Source organism: Dermacentor albipictus, chromosome 3 (genome assembly GCF_038994185.2).
Source record: "Dermacentor albipictus isolate Rhodes 1998 colony chromosome 3, USDA_Dalb.pri_finalv2, whole genome shotgun sequence".
NCBI lineage: Eukaryota > Metazoa > Arthropoda > Arachnida > Ixodida > Ixodidae > Dermacentor > Dermacentor albipictus.
Window position 1 is genome coordinate 170,907,745 of NC_091823.1, and position 10,000 is coordinate 170,917,744.

General features: G+C 50.4%; 8 non-coding genes and 1 pseudogene across 8 annotated transcripts; all 9 read right to left on the bottom strand.

Moving 5' to 3' along the window:
• Positions 1-290: 290 nt before the first annotated feature.
• LOC139058052 (5S ribosomal RNA) lies at positions 291-409 on the bottom strand. Its single transcript, XR_011513217.1, has one exon. It is a non-coding gene; the product is annotated as a 5S ribosomal RNA (ribosomal RNA).
• Positions 410-920: 511 nt separating this feature from the next.
• On the bottom strand, positions 921-1,039 carry LOC139058068 (5S ribosomal RNA). The gene has a single exon (XR_011513233.1). It is a non-coding gene; the product is annotated as a 5S ribosomal RNA (ribosomal RNA).
• A 499-nt stretch (positions 1,040-1,538) lies between these two features.
• Positions 1,539-1,657, bottom strand: LOC139058053 (5S ribosomal RNA). Its single transcript, XR_011513218.1, has one exon. It is a non-coding gene; the product is annotated as a 5S ribosomal RNA (ribosomal RNA).
• A 509-nt stretch (positions 1,658-2,166) lies between these two features.
• On the bottom strand, positions 2,167-2,285 carry LOC139058054 (5S ribosomal RNA). The gene has a single exon (XR_011513219.1). It is a non-coding gene; the product is annotated as a 5S ribosomal RNA (ribosomal RNA).
• A 511-nt stretch (positions 2,286-2,796) lies between these two features.
• Positions 2,797-2,915, bottom strand: LOC139058069 (5S ribosomal RNA). The gene has a single exon (XR_011513234.1). It is a non-coding gene; the product is annotated as a 5S ribosomal RNA (ribosomal RNA).
• A 499-nt stretch (positions 2,916-3,414) lies between these two features.
• Positions 3,415-3,533, bottom strand: LOC139058056 (5S ribosomal RNA). The gene has a single exon (XR_011513221.1). It is a non-coding gene; the product is annotated as a 5S ribosomal RNA (ribosomal RNA).
• A 509-nt stretch (positions 3,534-4,042) lies between these two features.
• On the bottom strand, positions 4,043-4,161 carry LOC139058440 (5S ribosomal RNA). The gene has a single exon (XR_011513427.1). It is a non-coding gene; the product is annotated as a 5S ribosomal RNA (ribosomal RNA).
• Positions 4,162-4,666: 505 nt separating this feature from the next.
• LOC139058441 (5S ribosomal RNA) lies at positions 4,667-4,785 on the bottom strand. Its single transcript, XR_011513428.1, has one exon. It is a non-coding gene; the product is annotated as a 5S ribosomal RNA (ribosomal RNA).
• Positions 4,786-5,295: 510 nt separating this feature from the next.
• On the bottom strand, positions 5,296-5,414 carry LOC139058265 (5S ribosomal RNA; annotated as a pseudogene).
• Positions 5,415-10,000: the final 4,586 nt, after the last annotated feature.

Consider the following 10,000-nt stretch of genomic DNA (forward strand, 5'->3'; position numbering starts at 1 on the left):
CAATGTGCCACTTTATCGACGAGTTGTCATTGAGCTGTATGCGGGCGGGCGTGATAGCGAAGCGGTTAGAAGCTCGTGCGACTAAATTTTGCATGCAGCATTACGTCCGTCATTCCGCGCAGAATATCGCGTAGTGGCCTTCATATTGGTTTCACACTTCGGCGTCGGCTCTACCAGCAGGCTCCAGTTGAACGTAAGTAACAGTAAAAGCAGCTGCCCACACACACACACACAAAAAAAAAAAAACGTCACAGAAACACGGAATTATAAAAAAAAAGCAAAAAGAAGGGTGCCAACAGCACTCGGTGTTCCCAGGTGGTCTCCCTCCCAAGTACTGACCGAGCCCAATGCTGCTTAGCTTCGGGGATCGGACGAGAACCGGCGTATTCAGCATGGTATGGCCGATGGCAAGGATGCTGTGTTTCCGACTGCACCTGTATCGTGCTATGTGCATTCGCCCAGTGAATGTATTGCTCCATCACGTACGCGGCAGTCTTTCCGCGAACAATACACGCACACGTCGATTACTCCGTTTGTGGATGTTCGCTGCATGCGTGCGTGCAAGTAAGTCATGCTCGCTCACAAAAACAAGAAAGAGGGGGAGCGCATTATGCGTGCGTTGCAGCCCACAATGTGCCACTTTATCGACGAGTTGTCATTGAGCTGTATGCGGGCGGGCGTGATAGCGAAGCGGTTAGAAGCTCGTGCGACTAAATTTTGCATGCAGCATTACGTCCGTCATTCCGCGCAGAATATCGCGTAGTGGCCTTCATATTGGTTTCACACTTCGGCGTCGGCTCTACCAGCAGGCTCCAGTTGAACGTAAGTAACAGTAAAAGCAGCTGCCCACACACACACACACACACACACAAAAAAACGTCACAGAAACACGGAATAATAAAAAAAAGCAAAAAGAAGGGTGCCATCAGCACTCGATGTTCCCAGGTGGTCTCCCTCCCAAGTACTGACCGAGCCCAATGCTGCTTAGCTTCGGGGATCGGACGAGAACCGGCGTATTCAGCATGGTATGGCCGATGGCAAGGATGCTGTGTTTCCGACTGCACCTGTATCGTGCTATGTGCATTCGCCCAGTGAATGTATTGCTCCATCACGTACGCGGCAGTCTTTCCGCGAACAATACACGCACACGTCGATTACTCCGTTTGTGGTTGTTCGCTGCATGCGTGCGTGCAAGTAAGTCATGCTCGCTCACAAAAACAAGAAAGAGGGGGAGCGCATTATGCGTGCGTTGCAGCCCACAATGTGCCACTTTATCGACGAGTTGTCATTGAGCTGTATGCGGGCGGGCGTGATAGCGAAGCGGTTAGAAGCTCGTGCGACTAAATTTTGCATGCAGCATTACGTCCGTCATTCCGCGCAGAATATCGCGTAGTGGCCTGCATATTGGTTTCACACTTCGGCGTCGGCTCTACCAGCAGGCTCCAGTTGAACGTAAGTAACAGTAAAAGCAGCTGCCCACACACACACACAAAAAAACGTCACAGAAACACGGAATAATAAAAAAGCAAAAAGAAGGGTGCCAACAGCACTCGGTGTTCCCAGGTGGTCTCCCTCCCAAGTACTGACCGAGCCCAATGCTGCTTAGCTTCGGGGATCGGACGAGAACCGGCGTATTCAGCATGGTATGGCCGATGGCAAGGATGCTGTGTTTCCGACTGCACCTGTATCGTGCTATGTGCATTCGCCCAGTGAATGTATTGCTCCATCACGTACGCGGCAGTCTTTCCGCGAACAATACACGCACACGTCGATTACTCCGTTTGTGGATGTTCGCTGCATGCGTGCGTGCAAGTAAGTCATGCTCGCTCACAAAAACAAGAAAGAGGGGGAGCGCATTATGCGTGCGTTGCAGCCCACAATGTGCCACTTTATCGACGAGTTGTCATTGAGCTGTATGCGGGCGGGCGTGATAGCGAAGCGGTTAGAAGCTCGTGCGACTAAATTTTGCATGCAGCATTACGTCCGTCATTCCGCGCAGAATATCGCGTAGTGGCCTGCATATTGGTTTCACACTTCGGCGTCGGCTCTACCAGCAGGCTCCAGTTGAACGTAAGTAACAGTAAAAGCAGCTGCCCACACACACACACACACAAAAAAAAAACGTCACAGAAACACGGAATTATAAAAAAAAAGCAAAAAGAAGGGTGCCAACAGCACTCGGTGTTCCCAGGTGGTCTCCCTCCCAAGTACTGACCGAGCCCAATGCTGCTTAGCTTCGGGGATCGGACGAGAACCGGCGTATTCAGCATGGTATGGCCGATGGCAAGGATGCTGTGTTTCCGACTGCACCTGTATCGTGCTATGTGCATTCGCCCAGTGAATGTATTGCTCCATCACGTACGCGGCAGTCTTTCCGCGAACAATACACGCACACGTCGATTACTCCGTTTGTGGATGTTCGCTGCATGCGTGCGTGCAAGTAAGTCATGCTCGCTCACAAAAACAAGAAAGAGGGGGAGCGCATTATGCGTGCGTTGCAGCCCACAATGTGCCACTTTATCGACGAGTTGTCATTGAGCTGTATGCGGGCGGGCGTGATAGCGAAGCGGTTAGAAGCTCGTGCGACTAAATTTTGCATGCAGCATTACGTCCGTCATTCCGCGCAGAATATCGCGTAGTGGCCTTCATATTGGTTTCACACTTCGGCGTCGGCTCTACCAGCAGGCTCCAGTTGAACGTAAGTAACAGTAAAAGCAGCTGCCCACACACACACACACACACACACAAAAAAACGTCACAGAAACACGGAATAATAAAAAAAAGCAAAAAGAAGGGTGCCATCAGCACTCGATGTTCCCAGGTGGTCTCCCTCCCAAGTACTGACCGAGCCCAATGCTGCTTAGCTTCGGGGATCGGACGAGAACCGGCGTATTCAGCATGGTATGGCCGATGGCAAGGATGCTGTGTTTCCGACTGCACCTGTATCGTGCTATGTGCATTCGCCCAGTGAATGTATTGCTCCATCACGTACGCGGCAGTCTTTCCGCGAACAATACACGCACACGTCGATTACTCCGTTTGTGGTTGTTCGCTGCATGCGTGCGTGCAAGTAAGTCATGCTCGCTCACAAAAACAAGAAAGAGGGGGAGCGCATTATGCGTGCGTTGCAGCCCACAATGTGCCACTTTATCGACGAGTTGTCATTGAGCTGTATGCGGGCGGGCGTGATAGCGAAGCGGTTAGAAGCTCGTGCGACTAAATTTTGCATGCAGCATTACGTCCGTCATTCCGCGCAGAATATCGCGTAGTGGCCTGCATATTGGTTTCACACTTCGGCGTCGGCTCTACCAGCAGGCTCCAGTTGAACGTAAGTAACAGTAAAAGCAGCTGCCCACACACACACACAAAAAAACGTCACAGAAACACGGAATAATAAAAAAGCAAAAAGAAGGGTGCCAACAGCACTCGGTGTTCCCAGGTGGTCTCCCTCCCAAGTACTGACCGAGCCCAATGCTGCTTAGCTTCGGGGATCGGACGAGAACCGGCGTATTCAGCATGGTATGGCCGATGGCAAGGATGCTGTGTTTCCGACTGCACCTGTATCGTGCTATGTGCATTCGCCCAGTGAATGTATTGCTCCATCACGTACGCGGCAGTCTTTCCGCGAACAATACACGCACACGTCGATTACTCCGTTTGTGGATGTTCGCTGCATGCGTGCGTGCAAGTAAGTCATGCTCGCTCACAAAAACAAGAAAGAGGGGGAGCGCATTATGCGTGCGTTGCAGCCCACAATGTGCCACTTTATCGACGAGTTGTCATTGAGCTGTATGCGGGCGGGCGTGATAGCGAAGCGGTTAGAAGCTCGTGCGACTAAATTTTGCATGCAGCATTACGTCCGTCATTCCGCGCAGAATATCGCGTAGTGGCCTGCATATTGGTTTCACACTTCGGCGTCGGCTCTACCAGCAGGCTCCAGTTGAACGTAAGTAACAGTAAAAGCAGCTGCCCACACACACACACACACACACAAAAAAACGTCACAGAAACACGGAATAATAAAAAAAAGCAAAAAGAAGGGTGCCATCAGCACTCGGTGTTCCCAGGTGGTCTCCCTCCCAAGTACTGACCGAGCCCAATGCTGCTTAGCTTCGGGGATCGGACGAGAACCGGCGTATTCAGCATGGTATGGCCGATGGCAAGGATGCTGTGTTTCCGACTGCACCTGTATCGTGCTATGTGCATTCGCCCAGTGAATGTATTGCTCCATCACGTACGCGGCAGTCTTTCCGCGAACAATACACGCACACGTCGATTACTCCGTTTGTGGTTGTTCGCTGCATGCGTGCGTGCAAGTAAGTCATGCTCGCTCACAAAAACAAGAAAGAGGGGGAGCGCATTATGCGTGCGTTGCAGCCCACAATGTGCCACTTTATCGACGAGTTGTCATTGAGCTGTATGCGGGCGGGCGTGATAGCGAAGCGGTTAGAAGCTCGTGCGACTAAATTTTGCATGCAGCATTACGTCCGTCATTCCACGCAGAATATCGCGTAGTGGCCTGCATATTGGTTTCACACTTCGGCGTCGGCTCTACCAGCAGGCTCCAGTTGAACGTAAGTAACAGTAAAAGCAGCTGCCCACACACACACACACAAAAAAAAACGTCACAGAAACACGGAATAATAAAAAAAAGCAAAAAGAAGGGTGCCATCAGCACTCGGTGTTCCCAGGTGGTCTCCCTCCCAAGTACTGACCGAGCCCAATGCTGCTTAGCTTCGGGGATCGGACGAGAACCGGCGTATTCAGCATGGTATGGCCGATGGCAAGGATGCTGTGTTTCCTACTGCACCTGTATCGTGCTATGTGCATTCGCCCAGTGAATGTATTTCTCCATCACGTACGCGGCAGTCTTTCCGCGAACAATACACGCACACGTCGATTACTCCGTTTGTGGATGTTCGCTGCATGCGTGCGTGCAAGTAAGTCATGCTCGCTCACAAAAACAAGAAAGAGGGGGAGCGCATTATGCGTGCGTTGCAGCCCACAATGTGCCACTTTATCGACGAGTTGTCATTGAGCTGTATGCGGGCGGGCGTGATAGCGAAGCGGTTAGAAGCTCGTGCGACTAAATTTTGCATGCAGCATTACGTCCGTCATTCCGCGCAGAATATCGCGTAGTGGCCTGCATATTGGTTTCACACTTCGGCGTCGGCTCTACCAGCAGGCTCCAGTTGAACGTAAGTAACAGTAAAAGCAGCTGCCCACACACACACACACACACAAAAAAAAAACGTCACAGAAACACGGAATAATAAAAAAAAGCAAAAAGAAGTGTGCCATCAGCACCCGGTGTTCCCAGGTGGTCTCCCTCCCAAGTACTGACCGAGCCCAATGCTGCTTAGCTTCGGGGATCGGACGAGAACCGGCGTATTCAGCATGGTATGGCCGATTTTTTTTTTTTTTTTTTTTTTATTTATTACCGGTTTTTCGCAGAACATGCAGTTTCAACACATTACAGTATTACACTTGCAATACAATCAAAAAAAGAAAGAAAAGAGTAACACCGTACAACAAAAGCAGTCTGTCCCTATTGGGCAGACGTTGTCAACTTAAAATTCCTTCATGGCTGTCAGAGGTTCTAGCCTCCACAGCCATTCCGGAACACATTGTTGCATTTTCTGTATTTCTATAAATCGCGACATACATTCTCTGAAATAAACTCGAGCGGGCCTAGCGTCAGGATCACAATAGTACCCTGCCATGCGAGCCCGCCATATACAGTGGAGAGCGTTTAACATAATAAAATCATATGGAACCCCGTCATCATCCTTAATTGTCAGATACCTTATCCCTTGGGGGTCCACCGGTAACTCCTTTTTCAGGGTTCGCTTTAAGACATCCCAGAAAAAAAAGCCCTCCCAACATTCCAAGAAAACGTGATCTATGGTTTCCTGCTTTTTGCAGATCAAGCAATGGGTTCCCCATGGTACGATACATCCCCGCTCTTCCATGAAAGTCTTCACGGAGAGCGTTCCGGTGTGAAGCTTAAAAAAAAAGGTTTTTACCCCTGGTGGCACCTCCATGCGTTTTACCCGTTTAAGTACATCAAGTCCTGGCCCTCCACTGTAAATGGCTCTGTATAACGGCACTGGGAAAACCATGTCGCACACATCCTTATACAGTCTTTTCCTTGTCACTTCGCAAAGGTAATCCATTGAAAATCTAACAGAAAGAAATCTTACGCTGTCGACCACTTCCTTAATGTAGCCACGAAGTGATCCGGTAAGGCTTGCCGTACTAACAACATGTGCCGGCAAAGCGCCGCTCAACCTGAGCTGGCATACGGTACGCAGAAAAGGATGGCGCACATCGCGAAAAAACAAGAATCTGTTTACAAGTTGTCTAACAAAAAGATGAGCCAAACCCACACCCCCGTCCTTCACTCTTCTAAACAAATTTGTTCTGCTGCACCTTTCCCATGTTGACCCCCAGATGAAAACAGCAAACACTCTGTGCAGCCTTTGCACATTTGCTCTCGAACAATACAACGCTTGCATGACATAATATAACTTTGTGACAAAAAACATATTACATACTGTCGCCCTTGCAAAAATAGACAACTTCGCACCCTTCCATTTGTCCGCCTTTTCTTTCATTTCTTCGGCTTGGCTCCTCCAATATTCATCACTACTATTGTAGCTATTGAGAGGAACACCCAAATACCTCGTCGGCGTTTTGACCCATCTGAGGTTCGCGAAGTTGTCCGGTGCAGACACCCATTTCCCGTGCCACAGGCCTAGGGATTTGCCCCAATTTATTCTACTGCCCGTGACATCACAGAAATATTTCACTACCGATACTGTTTCCGTTACACTTGGTTTGTCTGTGCAACACACTGCGATGTCATCTGCGTATGCGAGCAACTTCACCTCTGTCGCTGCTAATTTGAAACCACGTATTTTGTCATTTCCGTTAATTACTACACACATTGCTTCAATGTAGATGGCAAATAACAGCGGACTGAGGGGACAGCCTTGGCGTACTGAACGCCTGATGTTAATGGGGGCCCCCACAGACTTATTGACAATTAATCTTGTTGTGCAATTCTGGTACGCCAAGGCCACGCCCTCACTGGTGATGGAACCGACATTAATATGATCCAAAATGGCACACAAAATAACGTGGGCGACACAATCGAATGCTTTCTCCAAATCGAGCTGAAGTACTGCAACGCCACCATCGGCGACGTCACAGCACTCCAGCACGCACCGCATCTGATGGATGTTCGAAAAAATGGACCGCCCCTTGATGCCGCAAGTTTGGTGGTCTCCGACAATTTCCTTGATGACGCCTTGAAGTCTCGCAGCTAAAATCTTCATAAAGATCTTGTAATCAATGTTTGTTAGTGATATAGGTCTATAAGATGACACGAATCTGAGTTTGTCTGGTTGATCACTCTTAGGGATTAGTATTGTGTGCGCTTTTCCAAAAGATGGGGGCAATAATTTCTTCTCGTACGCTTCATTAAACACATCTGCTAACAGTGGGGCCAGTTCTCTTTTGAAAGCCTTATATAGCGCCGCACAGAGTCCATCAGGCCCAGGCGACTTGCCCGAGTTCAAATCGCCGATTGCCTTTTCAACTTCGTGCTCGGTAATGTTGCCTTCCAATCTTTCTTTAGTGTCATCTGCCAGCCTCGGCATCCGCTGAAGAAAATCGGCTTTGAAACACTCTACATTCGCTGGCTGAAATGCAAAGAGCGACTGGTAGTACTGAAAGAAGGCGCGTCCTATGCTTTCGTTGTCATCAACAACAACCCCGTTCATTAAAATCTTATCGACATGGTTTCGCCGTCCGTGCGCCTTCTCGAGTCCAAGCGCCCTTTTTGTGGGTGTCTCCCCCGCCGCTAATGCATCTGCTCGTGCTCGCACGATGGCACCTTGATAACGTTCTTTGTCGAACTGTTCAAGCTTTTCCTTGACGCTCCGCACATCGTCTTTGTACTGACCAGGCTCTCTGCACTCAAGCGTTATCAGCTGCTGAAGTAGTGTACGCAAACCCTTTTCTTTATATTCCCTCTCAAATTTGAGGCAGCTTGACCTTTCTAAGGCTTTCATTTTAACTTTTTGTTTAAACCATTCCCATTTTTCCGCTATTGTTTCAGCTGCATCTTCGCGTATTTCATTAATGGCATCCCGTACTGCCTTTACAAAAGATTCATCATTTAATAACAAAGCATTCATTTTCCACATCTCCCAATTAAACTCATGTTTGCGTTTCCCTATACCGACATTACATATTACGAGACAATGATCTGAGAACGATACGGGCACTACAGAATAACCGTGGCATCTTGGAATTATATCCAGCGAAATGTAGATTCGGTCCAACCGCGCATGGCTACTGCCCTGAAAACGCGTAAAAGTCACGTCACGCCCCCCTTCCAGACACTCAAATACGTCATCGAGTTCATTTTCACTAATTAGTTTTGACAAGACTTCACTGCTTCTGTCACGCACACCGGTATTATTGACTCTGTCTCTAGCGCTCATTACACAATTGAAGTCCCCTAACAGCATAACGCGTGTATCGCATCGAACATACTGCGAAAGGTTCGAAAAGAAACGGGCACGCTCTTCAACTGAATTGGGTGCATATACGCATATGACGCGGAATTGGAAATCGCACAACACAATATCGCAATAAACAATCCTTCCAGACTGACAAGAAAAGGTACTTTGAATTTGCAGTCCAGGCAGTTTCTTCACAAAAAGAATGCACCCCCCAGCCGTGCCTAATGCATGGCTTACCACCGCAAAATACCTAGTCGTGAAACGGCGCACCATGCTCCCGGTCTCCTCCTCCCCGTCAACCTTAGTTTCTTGGACGGCTAGTACGTCGACATCGTGGTCAGTGACCAACCGTAGGACCTGACTTTGCCTACGACTAGCCGCCAACCCTCTCACGTTTAAAGTGGCAATCTTTAGGGACGGTATCTGAGCCATGTTGAGCTAAAGAGAATAGTAGGCCCGGAGCATGGTGCTTACCGTTCACGACTAGCCCTCGGCTAGCCGCCTCCGGGACCGCCCGGTTTCCCGGCGTTGCTTGTGGACGGCACTTTGTCCGCAGGCTTTCTCTCAGGTGGGACATTCGGCTTCGGTTTCAAGCTTGTCCGCCTCCCAAGAGGTGTCTTTGTCGGTGGTCCTTCGCTGGTGCTGGTCGCACCGTCGTTGCGGTCCTTAGTCTGGTCATGCGGGCGCTTGACTGGGGCACCAGGAGTCGAAGTCCGGTCGCCGTCAAGGACGGCCCCGTCCTGCTGCATCGCCGTCGTGCCGTTGTCGAGCGGGTCTTCACTCCTGCTCCGCGTAGACGGGCCCATAGCGGTCGTGACCTGTGCCGTCCCACTCGGCTTCAGGGTAGGCTCAGCCACCTTGCTGTCTACGGCCGAACTCGTCGTCCCACTGCCTGTCGCTGTAGAGGCCGCGTCTAGCGTTCCTTTAGCAGCGTCCTCCGCCTCGGCCACGTCCATGACATGCTCTGCCGCAACGTCGCAAGTTACTGGGCCTGTTACGGTGGCATAAGATCTTACGCAGTCAGCGTCGACGTGGCCGAAACGTCTGCATAACGTACAGCGGGGGACTCTGCACTCACGGCGGACGTGTCCCGTGCCGTGGCAGCGCAGGCACTGCATCGGTCGACCGGGTACGACGACCAAGGCCAACTCGCCGCCGACGCGGATCTGATGGGGCAGGTCCTCCACTTTCATGCCGCTTTTCAATTTCAGAATGACAGTCCTGGTGGTTGAGGTCTTCGTCGCCATGCCTTCGACGCGCCATCGCTCCCGGCTCACCTCCTCGACCTTGCCGAAGGCCGCGAATGCCGTCCGAACGTCCTCGTCGGCAACGCCATACAGCAGCCAGTGAAGCCGTAGCTTCACCTGCTGATCCTGCGGGTCCACGATGACGCACCGCCGTCCCTTAACTTGAAGTTCCTTAAGGTCCAGCATCCTTCTTGTGGCAGTCGCATCGTTGAAGGTCAC